General features: G+C 40.8%; 1 protein-coding gene across 3 annotated transcripts in view; it reads right to left on the bottom strand.

Moving 5' to 3' along the window:
• TBC1D30 (TBC1 domain family member 30) overlaps positions 1-16,751 on the bottom strand; it is a 291,603-nt gene that overhangs the window by 162,717 nt on the left and 112,135 nt on the right. For all 3 annotated transcript variants that reach the window (XR_011464193.1, XR_011464192.1, XR_011464194.1), the window contains exon 13: positions 15,028-15,156. The gene's annotated coding sequence lies outside the window, so the exon portion shown is untranslated. The remainder of the gene's footprint in view (positions 1-15,027; positions 15,157-16,751) is intronic.

Below are 16,751 nucleotides of genomic sequence, written 5' to 3'. Positions count from 1 at the left end.
CGGGTTACACCTTTCAAGTATTTCCTGTCTGTTATCACATTCCCTGAAGTCCTTTCTGGGTCCCAGCTCTGTGTTTTTGGTGCCTTTAATCTCTCCTCATAAATCAGCCCCCGACCCCGTTTGCTTCACCATTTTTTAAAATTTATTTATTTTTACCTGAAAGATAATTGCTTTATAATACTGTGTTGGTTTCTGCCATACATCAATATGAATCAGCCATAGGCTACATATATCCCTTCCCTCCTGAACCTCCCTGCCATTTCCCACACCTCTAGGTTATTACAGAGCCCTGGTTTGAGTTCCCTGAGTCATACAGCAAATTCCCATTGGCTATCATTTTACATATGGTAGTGTCTATGCTTCCATGTTACTTTCTCCATTCACCCTGCCCTCTCCTTTCTCTCCCCACCCCCATGTCCATAAGTCTCTTCTCTACGTTTGTGTCACCATTAAGTTCAGTTCAGTTCAGTCGCTCAGTTGTGTCCGACTCTTTGCGACCCCGTGAATCACAGCACGCCAGGCCTCCCTGTCCATCACCAACTCCCGGAGTTCACTCAAACTCACATCCATTGAGTCGGTGATGCCATCCAGCCATCCTGCAAATACCAGTTTACTTCACCATTTTTACTAATTTTCTCTTAACTCTCTCTAACCTGTCTATGTATTTCTTGTACTGGTTATCTAAATATAATTTGCTGGGGTAAAAGCCATATTTGGGGGGAACTCATCAATTAATCTCCTGTCCTGAATCCTTTCAAAGAGTCTTGTATATAGTTCTAAATATCACTGACCTGATTATCCCATAAATGTATAATAAATATCCCCTAGAACAACATGATAATTTTGTCATAGGAGTGCATATCACAAGACGTCCTTACAGGAGAGACTATTTTCCTTCAGGGTCCTTTGGTTCACAGCAATTAAGCCAATGTGGAGGGACCCATCTCAAGTCTTGGTACATTTTCTAATGGATGGCATTAAGGAAAGATCCCAGGACATTTTCCCAGCCAACCTCCCTCTTATGGAGGAAGGCTATTTCTAAGTTGGCCATTTAGGAAGTATACACTTTCCTAGGGAAATCGTGCTATTTGTGGTTAAGGCCTGACACCAGTCCATAAAACATAACTAATCAAGTTTTTACACTTCATAAAACCCCCAGTGTGAGCAAAAGAGAGGTGAAAGGGGACCCGTCACACACTGGTAATGTTTGTATGAATTGACATGACCTTACTGTAGGGTAATTTGGCAATTTGCATCCAAAATCTTTACAAAGGACATGCCCTTTGACCAATGGGTAACCAATGAGGTTCCTTATAAATAAATTATCCTAAGAAAATAATTGAAAAGAGGACAAAGATGTGTGTACAGGATGTTTATCCAAGTATTATTTATAGTAGTAGGAAAATATTGGAAATAACCTAAATTCCTTTTAAAACAGTGATTAGGTAAATATAACTGAAAAAAGGGAGCCACATGTAAGGATATTTAACCCAGTATTATTTATAGTAGTTGGAAAAACTGGAAACAGCCTAAAATTCCAGCGTATGATGACTTATTCAAAAAGTGATGGTCCAACTCCTAATTTTTCACATAGAAAGATGCCTGCAGCACATTGAGCCAAAAGATTATCCTACAAAGATGGAGTCATAGTGTGATCTCAACTTTACTTTGAAAATTTTCTATCTCTGTGTTCCTGTAAACATAGTAAAAGGTCTGGAGGAAAATATTTTAAAATATTCATAGTGGTGGGTTCTAAGTGGTGGGCTGAGGGTGTCTGATTCTAGCCAACAAGCTTAGTTATTTGTAAAATGAGCAAAGACAGTAAAGCTTCTCTTCTACCTTTTAAAATTTGAATCATAACCCCAGCAGGGTTTACTGAGCTTCTACTACATACTAGGGCATAAAAATAAATGAGGTGGGTTTTCCTGCCTCAGGTAAATGTGCAGCTCCCATAAGAGTATGCAGAAGATTGGCCAAACAGAGGAAGGGATCCAATGGGGCCTGCAAGGATGGGAGAGGCTTTAGAGAGGAGGAGATTTCCATCAGACCTTGAGGGGTGACAAACAAACTGGGGAGGAGAACCCCGAGTCCAGCCAACAGAACGAATCAGCATCCAAAAACACACAGAGAGCCGCAAAGGCTCTCCCTGGGCTGGAGTGGCCAGTACTGGAAAGAGGTCTGGAAAGAAATAAAGATGGGGACTTCCCTGGTGGTCCAGTGGTTAACGAATCCGCCTTACAATGCAAGGGACTCAGGTTTGATCCCTGGTCAGGAAATCAGGATCCCACATGCTGCAGAGCAACTACGCCCGAGCGCACAAACTACCGAAGCCCATGTGCTCTGGCACACGCAGCACACCTAGAGAGTCTGTGCAATGCAAGGAGAAATCCTGAGTGCCACAACTAAGGCCCGAAACAGCCAAATAAAAAGATAAATATTTCAAAAAGAAAGGAAATAAGGCTGGAAATGTGGACAGGGCCTTGAACGGCACACTGGGCAGCAAGGAGAATTGATGGGAGTAATAGAAAAGCTAGAAACAGGCCAGTTTGAAAGCTACAACAATAATCTAAAAGCATCAAAAGGAGAGGTATGGACAAAAAGAAGACCCTTTTTCAGAGACAGAATTGAAAGAACGTGGTAGCTGAGCATAGGCTTTGAAGTCTGACTGTCCAAGGTTCAAGTCCTGGTTCTACCATTTACAGGCTGTGTGATCTCTTACTTTCCTCATCTGCAAAACATATACAGGTAATAACAGTATCCACCTTAAAAGACTGTTGTGAAAATTAAATTAGTAAGTATATGTGACATGCATGTAGCACAGTGCCAAGCACCGAGGAAGAGCTCGTGCATAGCAGTTGTTAAGCTCTAGCCCTATTGAATAAGAACCACTAACATGTATGGAGGCCCTATTCCATGCCCGCTACTGAGCTCCATGTTTTACATACATTCTCTCTACCCTTGATGGCAAGTGCTTTTAACCATGTTTTCTATAACAGAGAAGGAAACAGACTCAGATATAAGTGATGTGACCAAGATCATAGAGGTCTCCATGTTTGAGGGAAGGCCAGGTCTCTCCCAGCCCATCTGGGGTCTAAAACTGCTCCTTCCTCTCTACTTGCTTAGATTCCTTATAGGTGAGGGAAAAAGCAACGCAAAGAGGTCTCCACACTTTCTCCTTAGGAAACTAGACAGGTGGTGACACCACTGGTCCAAACAAGACAAAGGAAAGGAGACTTTCAAGAGAGGGACTTCCCTCATGGTTCAGTGACTGAGACTTCACACTCCCAAAGCAGGGGACCGGGGTTCCATCATTAGTCAGGGAACTAGATCCTGCAGGCTGCAACTAAGACTCAGTGCAGCCAAATAAATAAATATAAATAAATATTTTGAAAAAGAATCCTAGAGAAAGAATACTTTCAAGTTATCTAGTTCAACCCACATTTATAATTTCAAATTTTCCAAATCTTGGGCTTTGGTCCTCTCTTCACAACATGCCACCTCCTAAGTGTCAAATCATCTTTTTAATTTAAAAAATACTTACTATCATACACATTTTACTATATATAAAATAGATGACCAACAAGGACCCTCGGTATAAGGAAACTATACTCAATATTTTGTAATAACCCTTAAAGGAAAAGAATCTGAAAAAGAACAGACATGCGTAACTGAATCACTTTGCTGTACACCTGAAACTAACCCAATATTGTAAACCAACTATACTTCAATTAAAAAAAAAAAAAGTTCTATGGAAAAAGCGAAAAAAAAAATTTCCTTCCCAACATCTTATTGGTCTTGAACTATCCCTTTAGGTATAAATAAAGTTGCAATAATTATCTCCAGAGCACACAAGTATTTAATGCTTGCTCTTTTATTATCTATAAAGTGATTAGTCAATGTCTATGATTAGTGCTTGGTTGGTTGCTAGCAATCTAGGGCTTCCCTGGTGGCTCAGCTGATAATGAACACACCTGCCAATACAGGAGATGCAAGAGATGCAGGTTCGATCCCTAGGTTGGAAAGATGCCCTGGAGAAGGAAATGGTAACATACTCCAGTATTCTTGCCTGGAGAATCACATGGACAGAGGAGCCTGGCAGGCTACAGTCCATAGGGTCACAAAGAGTCAGACATGACTGAGCACACATTCACGGCATGGCTAGCAATCTATAAAAGTAAACAAAGTCAGGGAACAAAGAAAACAGTTGCTTTAAAATCAGGTCCAATCAGACTCTCAGTAAGGAAACTCCCAGTTTAGAGTTGGCAAACGCGTGCCCAACACTGAGCTAGACATTGCCACCACCTCATAAAACCCCAGCCTCTTCCTTACCACACTGCCGGGAGCCGGCATATTGCATATTGAGTGCATATTGCATATTGCATATTGAGTGCAGCATTTTCCACAGCATCATCTTTCAGGATCTGGAATAACTCAACTGGAATTCTATCACTGCTGGGAGCCAGCGTGAGGAACTCCGCCCGTGGCAAAGGTCATGAGGAAGGAGGCTCGGCATACGCAAAGGCGGGATCGAGCCTCAGGAGTCCCCCTGGAAATTCTCGAGCATCTACCCCCAAAACCAGAGTCTGCCTACTTTCTGCCTTGTGCTCTCACCTACACCTCTGACTTTATGGGGGGCTGTCCCCCACCACCTCTCTCCGAAAAAGTGTTAACTTATAGCTCCAGTTAATAAAGTTCCTGGGCATGACAAGAGTGTTTCAACCTACAAACTCCTTTGGAAGTCCTCTAGCCTGCCTGAATAGGTTCTTCCGGCCACATGTGATTGTTCAGAGCCTCCCAACTGTGAGAGGCAGGAGATGTTCTAAACTGTCTAAACACAGATTCCTTTGAGTAGTTAAAAGATTGATTATAAATTGTATTGGTGAAGGGTTTTTCACTTGTTGGGCCAATGTTTGCTGTTAAGTCTCCATATCCCTTACCTACTGTGTCCTTGGCAGTGTATTGATTGATATAATGGGTGTATAGAAATGTAAGTAGTAGCCTCAATGTTTGTAACCTTGGACCCTTGAGTTAATTCTTTTCTTGATTGAGCCCACCACACCTTTGCCCTATAGGAATGCAACTTTATCTAATGCTTTTGGAGGGTGGCTCCTGACCAATCACCTTTAGGAAAAATAAGTTTCTTAAAATGTTAACAGGCCTCCTGGCCAGAAGATGATGTAAATCACCTAAATTTTGCATATGATAAGTTTGAAAGCCTGGCTTCTATTAGGATCAGGAACTGCTGTCCTTGCATGACTCTACCCCTTCCCCCATTATCCTCTATGCACAACTTAAGGTATAAAAACTACTCTGGGAAATAAAGTGCGGGCCTTGTTTGGTCTCCCCATGTCGTTCTTTCTCTTACCTTCTGGCTGAATTATTCAGCCTCTTTTCTTCACTGAATTTTCCTACTGAGCTATCCTTATTTCAGCCTCTTTTCTCCACTGAATTTCCTCACTGAGCTATCCTTATTCTATTACTCTTTATATCCTTAATTAACATTTAATTAAGCAGTTGTTTCCTGATCCTCGCCGACGCCATCCCCGCTTCGAATTCCCTGGATCCACCGGGGCTGGACCCCTGGCACCACACCCTCACATGTGTCCAGCTTTCATCATCATCTCATTAAGCTGTTAACCGAGTGTTGATAAGTTCTCTTTGGTGCCATTGTGAAAGACCGAATCACATCTGACATTCCCACCCAGATTCCTGGCTCTAAGAGAAGAGTCGATTAAATTCCAGATGCCAAGAGGCATGCATCATCAAACAGAAAGATGGTTCTCTGTTGAGAGACAATTTTTCTTTCCCTGCAGGTGACCTGGAAAAGCAAAGACATTCCTGGTGTGGGCACTGGCTCATACCATGCAGGGCTCTGGTTCTTTGCACAGGCTACCAAGAGCCCTTTGCATCCTAAGTCTATGGTTTACCTGCAGAGAGTTATGCTGACCTGCCTCCAAAATAGAGGTCTTCACTCTCATCAGAGTAAACACCTAACTTCTGAAGCAGCTCAAGAGGGTAAAAATGCAGAAATCACTAGAACTCACATCGTTTCACTCTCCTCCAAATGTAGATTCAAGGATGGTTAAACACACATGCACATATTTACACAGGCGACATTTAGAACCAAAGAAATGATCCAGATATGCTAGAAGACCTTTTCTTGAATTAAAGGAAGACCAATGTCTGCAGATAGAAAGAACTCAAGTGCCAGGAAAGGACAATAATGTTAATATTCTAAATGTCACAGAACTGTACACTGAAAAATAATTAAAATGGTAAATTTTATGGAATGTATGTCTCACCACAATAATGAAGAAAAAGAACTACCAGGAAAAATGTACATAAAGTTGGATCCTGATTATATAGAATAGGTAGGTAACATATATAATTTGTCTGAATATGCATAGAAATAAACTGGAAAATATCCCATAATATGAACAGTCTTATCACTAGATGTTGAAATTTCTGATAATGATAAATAATTTCCTGTGTTTTCTAAATTTTATGATTTAATGAGAGTGTATTTCTTCTACAATCAGAAGAAGGCAGTAAAAAATAATAATATAATATTCCTCAAATCTGTCCCTTCTTCACCATAACCTTTAGCAAGACACTGCCCCTAATCACATTTCATGGGAACTCTTTCCATAAACTCCCTCACTGGTGAATGAGACCCTCTCCACTTTCTCTTCTGCACCACCAGACGGAGAAAGAGTTCTTCAGAAGCATAAGGCAGAGACATGCCACACAATAGCATAACATCCACAGCAGGCATCCTCACCCTATTGCTGGTCCTTTCTCATCCCAAAGCCCCATCCCTCCTCTAAGGCTTGCCTCCTTCAACTCCACTCCTTCCTCTTCCTTCTCTTTGGATGAGCCTAAGGATAATGCTGATTTGTAGGCATCAGGGGCGGGGATGAATTTGAGTGGTGGGTTTGGGGAGGGATATAGGGCAGTAACATCTCCAGAGGTCTCTATAGGAGGGCATTCAGGTAGACATATACTTGAAACTGGGAACTTGTATTCTATAGTAATTTGGGATAACTTGGGGTGGGGTGATAGAGATTATGGGCACTGTAATAAAATACTGTCTGACACCAAGCACACTAGTTTTAATTTGACTGTATAATCCCTTGGGTTGTGTGAATTAGGGTTGATGAACATCATGGAGAGTTCTAATCCCATCAAGCCACCACCAGTTTACCTCCACATTAGCTCCCTGATAACTCAACACTCAGCTTAAACAGCACTTTCTCTGGAGATTATTCTCTGACACCCTAGTCTTGATCACATGTCCCTCTCCTGGACTCTCATAACACTGTGAGTAAACCTTGATCCAAGCACTTAACACACTCTAGTCTACTCCTTCTCTTACCTACACTCACTAGACTATAGCTCCTTCTTTCAATCTGCGTCCTGAGCACCAAGCACTGTGTCTGGCAAATGACAAGTGCTCAATCTTTTTTAACAAATAATAATATGAATAAGCAGAGAAGCATTAAAGCTATACATAATTCATCTCAAGAGATTACAGAGCGATAACTGATCTGCTATTCTATACCTCCACAACCCTGATGATTAAGCCAGAAGAAACAACATTTCATATAGTAAATTATAGTGAATTTGCCTGTGAATCAGTCATTGATGAATTAATGAACTAATGGATTCATCTAAAACAAGGCTCAGGACAAATCTTAAAATGAAACAAAAATATATGACTATTTGATTCTCCTAGAGGTGAAGGCAGGTAACACACATCTTCCCATTCCTGAGCAGCAGCCAAGTCACTCTTATTTTTAGTCACTTGCAACCAAACATAATTCTAATCAATCCATCTTCCTAAAGGAAATGAGTCTTAAACAATGAATAAAGGTTGGCCAAGTGCAGAAAAGCAGATAGGGTGTTTCAGAAAGATACACAGCATGAGCATAGTTATGGAAGTGTGAAACTTCACGGTGTGTGTGTAGCAGCAGACAACAGGAACTCCACTACACATTACAAGGCAGAGAAAAGCAGGATATGAGGCTGGAAAATGGGTAGGGACTAAATTCAGGATAACATTGTATGCCGTACAAGGGAGTCTAAATTTTTATCTTGACTACGATGGGAAGCTATAGACAGTTTTTAGACAGAGGACTGATAGCTGGCTTAGCATTTAGAAAGATGCTAATGGCAACAGAGAAAGGAACAAAGGGGAACAAGCCGAAGGCAGATAAAGGGCTACTGCAATAGTCCAAACATCCACTGCCCTGTAATTTACTTCCACATTCAAAGCAACACAAACTAAGTCCACCCCAAGAAGCCAAAGATACCAGGGAATCTTGGGTGACGTAACTGTGAAAAATTCATATAGCTAACTCCAGCCCTTTACTTGAAAGGATATCTTTACAAGAACTGTCTAGTCCAGCTTGGCCCAAGCCAGTAGGCCTGCCTCTGGTCCATAAAAACTCAAAATAATTAATCCCTAGACTTTTGCCTCATTAAAAAAATATATTTATTTATTTATTCAGGTATTTACTGATTTGGCTGTGCTGGGTCTTAGTTGCAGCATGCAGAATCTTTGATCTTAGTTTTGGCATGCAGAATTTTTAGTTGCAGCATGCAAACTCTTAGTTGCAGTGTATGTGATCTATTTCCCTGAACAGTGATTGAACCTGGGCCCCCTGCATTGGGAGCACAGAGTCTTAGCCACTGGACCCCTAGGGAAGTGCTTTGCCTCATTCTCGACTTGCGTTCTGAATTATTTCAACCAAGATCTGCCTTGGCCTTTGTTGTGGGACTCTTGCCTCATTTCCTGCTTATAGTCTTACAATCAGCCCTTAAAAGTCACATCTGATTCTCTGATACATCCTCTGGTTAGCCACTACCCCTTTTCTTTGCTCCATTTGCAGCAAAACTCCCCAAAGCCTTCTCAGTACTGATTGTCTCTAATAACTTTCCTTCTATTCTATCTCAGACCTATTCATCATAAACACTGAAATTATTTTTATCAAGATCACCAAAGATGTGCATGTGGCTAAACACAATGATTAATTCTTAGTTCTTGCCTTTGACTAATCAGAAGCATTTGATCTCCTCCTTCTTAGTAAATCGTCTTCACTTTTAGTTCTGTCCCAATTGCCTAATTGTCCCTTCTCAACCTCCTGTGCTGTCCTTCTCTTCTGACTCACATCTTTAATATTGTGTGGTGTCCTGGAATCGGTCCTCAGTCTTTTCTTTGCCATCTGCTGAGCCCCAAGGCACCCTAATATAAAACAGAATGGAAATAAAGAGAGGAACCAGGAAAGGAGATGGATAGCTGCCATCAGTGATGCAGAAGGGAAACCAAGAGAGCGGCATGTCCTGAGAGTCGAGTGAAAACAATCCATGAACTAGAACCTGTGAGTAGAAAATTTCTTTCCAAACCTAGACTGACTATTTTAGGGCCTTCTCTAAGAAATTATAATCTACTTGCATAAAAAATGCAGCAGGCAATGTAAATATTTCTTTCATCACTGTGCTTAATTTCTCATTAATTTATTACACACAGTTCTTCTGGTTCGGAGTCTTATCTCCATTTAATTTCCATCTGTTTTCCGATTTATGATAGTATCACAGTTTGATTAAATAAACTGAAAGCTTAGGTATTACATGAACAGGAAATATTTATATAGAAATACCAAATCAACACAGACGAGTAACATCTTAAATGCAATAATAGCAACGTTATCTAATCATTAATCTTGTCATTTACCAAAATGGGTCGCTATAGACCAAAACTGGGAGAAAGATCTCTTCCTAACTCTACACTTCATCCTAAGAAAACCCTCTAAACACAAAATGACTAATATTTAATAATCAATCTAGTAATTGTTCAGATAATATATTACTTAGTTAATTCCAAGAGTGAAGCCCAACACTTAGTGAGAGCTGGAACCACTTGGACTTGGTTATTTCTTCCAACGATAGAGACAAGGGCCAGTCTGGCCAGTGTGGCACTAACGGCTTACCAAAGCAAAACACAAATGAACTCTGGTCAATGTCTGCAAGAAAAGAGACACCTTATGTATTTCTAGAAGGCTTCTTGGAAACATTTACTCCTTATGAAGTAGAGGCTTACTATTCTTAGCTTCCGATCATCCTTTTAAATCAGAAGCTCTTACAGTTATACTAAAAAGGGCCTTCAAGCTCTTATTTCCCCCAAACAATAATTGAGCCCCAGAAAGTAAATATCAACAATGCTTCACATGTGTAGGACGGTATAAGCTTCCATAGTGTCTATTTCTGATTTCTCTCATATAAGCTACTGTTCTAAGAACTCAAACATAATTATGTACCTATATGAAACAAATTTTACTAAAAATGTGAAATTAAGTAAACTTGAAATTTTTTAAAGCCCTATGTTTATAACACAATGATAAATAGAATCCAAAACCCAAGCTAGGTTTCATTCATATTCCTTGAGGAATCAGATTTCAAAAAATTAGTCAGATCCTTCTAAAGTTCCTATAAAATGAACAAGCACAAACAGTAACATTTTAGCAATTAGAATGAAGTCAGAGCAGATATATATTCCAAATCTGAGAATGGCATAACCCTGGGAGAGTCATCTACACGAAAAGAAATAAAAGGTAGAATAAATTGTCATATGTCTTAGCCAAATGACATATAGGACTGTGAGGTCCCCAACACCAACTAATTGAATGAATGGATGAATAAAGACCTGGGTTTGTAGTGGAAATTTTGGTGGGAAAAGTCCAGCATGTAAAAAAAACTGCCCTGACACACATCCTAAGAAAAGAGCCCTGGGGGTTGAAACCCAACTCAAATTCAGAAGAATCAGAGTGGTTATAATATATAAATGTTAATACAATCTTATTAGATGGAAGCTTCCAGACCAAGTGAAGTAATTATCCCTATATTTGGCGTGAATTAGACCTTACCTGGAAAGCTATGTTTCATTCCAGGAAAGACACAGCTGGAAAGACGTTTTGTTGTAGTTGTTTAGTCAATCAGCCATGTCCGACTCTTGGCGACCCCAAGGACTGTAACCCACTAGGGTCCTCTGTCCTTGGGATTCTCCAAGCAAGAGTACTAGAGTGGGTTGCCATGCCCTCCTCCAGAGGATCTTCCCGACCCAGAGATCAAAGGACATCAGCAACCCCAATATTCTCCAGAGGATGTTCCAGATGGCTTGGCACAGAGCCTTGGACCTAACGCTGCTCAACAAATAAGTACCCTGAGTCTGGAAATCACATGAGAAATGATTAAGGTAAATTGAACACAGAATGTAGTGTCTAGCAGATCCATCCCACAGTGAAACAAGACGCCCAACAAAGTATGACTCAGTATGGAGTGTATTTCAGAAGGTACTCCAGTTCATCTTTCAGTTCTGGGGTCCCTAGAACAGACATCAGGACCTACAGAGGGTGTGGCCGTGGCTAGCCCTCCTCCCCTCCCCACTGTGAGCTCCTCCTCTCCATCTTCTCCAAAGAGAGATGCTGTTGGGCTCCAGGCTCAACTTTTACCATTGCACAACAGGCAGGGCATCTTTTTAAGACAGAGTCACCTCTACTGGACACTGCACTGGGCACTTATGCCTAAACCGGCCACAGCCCTTGCTTTCCCTCAGCTAGCTTCACATTCTACTTGAAGCTGATTTTAAAGTCATTCTTCAAGAAATAATGATCTTTGACTGGGAACTTTGTGCTTGAGGGCTCCTTACTCAACAGCCAATTCTATATACTGTAAAAAAATTTATAAGATGGGAGTATGGGAATGGGATGGGGGTGGGCATGCACCAATGGGATTCTTCCAGGTCCCTTCCCCACTCACTGTGGATCCTGGGCTCCAAAATCACTGCAGACAGTGACTGCAGCCATGAAATTGAAAGTCACTTGTTCCTTGGAAGAAAAGCTATGACAAATCTAGACAGCATATTAAAAAGCAGAGACATTACTTTTCCCACAAAGGTTCATCTAGTCAAAGATATGGTCAAAGTATGAATGTGAGATTTGGACCATAAAGAAAGCTGAACACCAAAGTACAGATGCTTTTGAGCTGTGGTGTTGCAGAAGACTTTTGAGAGTCCCTTGGACTGCAAGGAGATCAAACAGTCATTGTAAAGGAAATCAATTCTGAGTATTCATTGGAAGGATTGATGCTGAAGCTGAAGCTCCAATACTTTGGCCACCTGATGCAAAGAACTGACTCATTAGAAAAGACCCTGATCCTGGGAAAAATTGAAGGCAGGAGAAGGGGATGACAGAAGATGAGATGGTTGGATGGCATCGCTGACTCAATGGACATGAGTTTGAGCAAACTCCGGGAGATAGTGAAGGACAGGGAAGCGTGGCGTGCTGCAGTCCATGAAGTCGCAAAGGGTTGGACACAACTGAGTGATTGAACAACAACAACCCCCACTCAAACACCCTGAACACTTTAAAATAAAATTCCCAACATATGCTAAAACGCAGGGGTCTGGCGATATTGCATGAAGCAACAGTGGCACCTAGTGGTTACATAAGTTTGTCATACCCGTGCTCAGTTGAAGTGGAAAAAACAATGAAAAACCAATCTTTCTCCCCATCCCTTTGTATCTCTTATGCAACCAGATGGGTGGGAAGTTAGTTGGAAAATAGAAACTCAGTAAAACAGAGAATCATTAAAATGATGCATAAAGAGCTTACTAAAGAAGAGAATGGCAAACCACTCCAGTATTCTTGCCTGGAAAATCCCATGGACAGAGAAGCCTGGTGGGCCACAGTCCACGAGGTTGCAAAGAGTTGGACACGACTGAGCGATTAACACACACACACACGCACAAACTCTTAATATAGCTAATGATACTTTCATTTAGCCGTAGATATATATCAACACACTCCAATATCCTTGCCTTGAAAATCCTATGGACAGAGCAGTTCATAGAGTCGCAAAGAGTCGGACACAACTGAGCGACTAACATGCACACACATACATCCAAGGTTTCTTTACTGAATGCAGATCCATTAAATCATTGCTAGTCTATGTTGCATAAATCAAACATCATACATCACCTAAAAAGGTCCAGTTTTTGTTTATTAAAATAGTAGAGAATCTTAAGTCTTGTGAAACAAAATTCCCTCTACTGATTTTTGTGAGTTTTTTCCCTTTCATATTTGTCCCTCTTTACTTTTTCTTTTTTTAACAATCATACTCTTTCAGGTTCAAAATTAACTTAAGAAGGAGAGATGAGTATGGGTTTGGGGAGCTTGGGTCCATGTGGCATCCTCCTTATTATGGGTGCCAACAGCTGTTCCAGTCGACCCTGACTCAGGAGTGGGGAGACCTAGTCAGCGACACATCTGATTCTCCGGTTGCCTCTTTCATCAGACCCAGTTTTTAGGGGGAGGGCTGGGATGGGCCGCAAGAGGGAAAAGAGCAGGCACTGACTTCTAGAAGCACTGTCACTAGGTGGTTTAGGGTGAGAACTGGAACCACACTCCCTGGGTTCAGTTCCACTCTGCCACTTTTGAACTCTCTGACCTTGAGAATATTTGTCCTCTCTAAGCCCAGGTTCCTCGTATGTAACCTAAGAAGGGACATTAGTACCCACTCTTAGGATGGTTATGAGAGTAAAATGAGGTAATCCATGTTAGGCCCTTAGCACAGAACCTGTCAAACAGGAAGTACTTATAAATAACTATTGTTATCTTGCATTTATTTTCTTTCAGTACCCCATGGACCAGCAGTTCTCAAACTTCTTGGTATCAGGATCCTCCTAAATTCTTAAACATTTTCTTAAAAATTATAAGGACCATACAGAGCTCAAAGCTTATGTAATTTTATATTTACTTTTTTATGTCAATTCAAAATATATGAATTCTTTTTTAAATGACAACAATTAATCCATTAACATAAACAACATTTTACAAAAAATAGCTTCACTTTCCAAAACAAAAATATCTGATAAGAAAGTAGCATTGCTTTACACTTTTGCAGATTTCTTTCATGTCCAGTTATCAACAGAGCTGGCTTTTGCATTCAGTCTGTTCTAATATCTCACATTAGGTAGCCTCTGAAAAACTCCGTGTACACTCATGAGAAAACGTGAAAAAGACAGACAATATCTTAGTGTTGTTATTAACATAAACATAGTTTTGATCTCAGGAACCCCATGAAAGGACCTCAGCGACTTGCAGGGTCCCCAGACCGCACTATGAGGCTTGCAGCTGTAGCCCATAGCATCAGTCCAGATTTTCCACTGTTGAGATCAGTATGGTAGAGTCATGGGTCTCATGGACCTGGATATGAAAACACAATTGCGGGTGCAACCATGGCCTTGCTTTGCTGAAAGGTGGCAGCAAGCCCTTTCATCCAAAGCCTGCCTTACTCCATCTGGTTCAGAAACTCAGACCCGGTCATGCAGAAGTCCAGATCCCCATTTCGCTACTGCACAGACAAAGCTTGGTTCCGACTAATAATACTTTTACAGGATCCCAACCACTTCTCTGGGTTAAGCTATGCAGCTGTTTCTATTGTTTTTCTTGTTTGTTTTACTTTTTTTTTTTTTTTGGAAGACAGTCAGTTCAAGGAAAATAAGACATTCACTTGGCATAATTTCTTTTTTAGAAAAAAAATTTTTTTAATCTGGAAATCCAATGGTTGGGTATGACTTGATTATTAATTTGTTATTTTTATATCATCACAGGTTGACTTGTTGTTTGTGGCAAGCCTTTATGCAAATCTTGATGTTGGGTGAGACCCTTTAAAAGTGTTTTACTTATTCTTTGTTGACCTTTCAAGCTACGTCAGTATAACTACACCGTGCCATCATATTTACCGTGTCCCTCTGTGATACTCCAAATCCCATATGAGGCCAACTCAAGCAATGGAGGCGATTCCTTCCAGAGTTCATCTCTAAGAGAATTTTCAAAAGGAAGGCAGAACCAGACTCTCTGGGGCTGACTGCTTTGGGTGCAGAGCCTCCCTTTTACCCTCCACAGGTTCTACAGCACCGCTTATCTCTCCCACTCCACCACCACTAATTATAGAAATTTTAAAAGTTACCTTATCCGTCATCATCTGAGCTGCTGGCACCAAAATCCATATCAAAGCAGCTGAAGTGAAGAAGGATTTCTGGAGGAGATGCTCATTTACTGGAAACACTTTGCAATGATTCCACTCAGGTCAGGACCACTATGAAAATAAAAACAGTGCAATGTGTCAACTGTTGGCTGTGAACTTTCTTTTTAAATTTATTATTTTTAATTGGAGGATGACTGCTTTACAGTGTTGTGTTGGTTTCTGCCATATATCAACATGAATCAGCCATAGGTATACATGTGTCCCCTCCCTCTTGAACCTCCCTCCCACCTCCCACCCCATCCCACCCCTCTAGTCACAGAGCCCTGGATTTGAGCTCCCTGCATCATACAGAAAATTCCCACTGGCTATCTATTTTACATATGGAAGGAAAGTTATGACCAACCTAGATAGCAGATTCAAAAGCAGAGACATTACTTTGCCAACAAAGGTCTGTCTAGTCAAGGCTATGGTTTTTCCAGTGGTCATGTATGGATGTGAGAGTTGGACTGTGAAGAAAGCTGAGCGCCGAAGAATTGATGCTTTTGAACTGTGGTGGTGGAGAAGACTCTTGAGAGTCCCTTGGACTGCAAGGAGATTCAGCCAGTCTATTCTAAAGGAGATCAGTCCTGGGTGTTCATTGGAAGGACTGATGCTGAAGCTGAAACTCCAGTACTTTGGCCACCTCATGCGAAGAGTTGACTCATTGGAAAAGACCCTGATGCTGGGAGGGATTGGGGGCAGGAGGAAAGGGGACGACAGAGGATGAGATGGCTGGATGGCATCACCAACTTGATGGACGTGAGTTTGAGTGAACGCTGGGAGTTAGTGATGGACAGGGAGGCCTGGCGTGCTGCAATTCATGGGGTCGAAGAGAGTCGGACATGACTGAGCGACTGAACTGAACTGAACTGAATGTATATGTTTCAATGCTACTCTCTCAATTTGTCCCACCTTCCCCTGCTGTGTCTACAAGTCTGTACTCTGTGTCTGTGTCTCAATGCTGCCCTGCAAATAGCTTCATCAGTACCAACCTTCTAGATTCCACACATATGTGTTAATATATGATATTTGTCTTTCTCTTTCTCACTTAACATCACCCTGTATAATAGGCTCTAGGTTCATCCACCTTATTAGAACTGAGTCAAATTCATTCCTTTTTAAGGCTGAGTAATATTCCATTGTGTATATGTACTGTGACTTCTTTAGTTATTCTTCTGTTGATGGACATCTAGATTGCTTCTAGATATAGGATATATATGCAATAGAATACTACTCAGCCATAAAAAATGAAATAATGCCATTTTCAGCAACATGGATAGACCTAGAAATTTTCATACTAAGTGAAGTAAGTCAGCGAGAGAAAGACAAATATCATATGATATCACGTATATATGGAATCTGAAAATACAACACAAATGAACTTATATGCAAAACATAAATAGACTCACAGGCATAGAAAACAAACTTTTGGTTACCAAAAGGGAAAGTGGTGAGGTAGGGATAAATTAGGAGCTTTGAATTAGCACATACAAACTACTATATATATTTTTTTAAAAAGATAAACAACAAGGTCCTGTATAGCTTTGTTATTATACAAGGAACCATATTCAATATCCTGTAATAAACCATAATAGAAAATACATGAAAAAGTATATGTGTAACTGAATCACTTTGCTGTACACCAGAAACTAAGACAACATTGTAAA

The sequence above is a fragment of the Bos mutus genome, chromosome 5 (genome assembly GCF_027580195.1).
Source record: "Bos mutus isolate GX-2022 chromosome 5, NWIPB_WYAK_1.1, whole genome shotgun sequence".
In the NCBI taxonomy this organism is placed as follows: domain Eukaryota; kingdom Metazoa; phylum Chordata; class Mammalia; order Artiodactyla; family Bovidae; genus Bos; species Bos mutus.
This window is presented reverse-complemented; position numbering and strand designations above follow the sequence as displayed.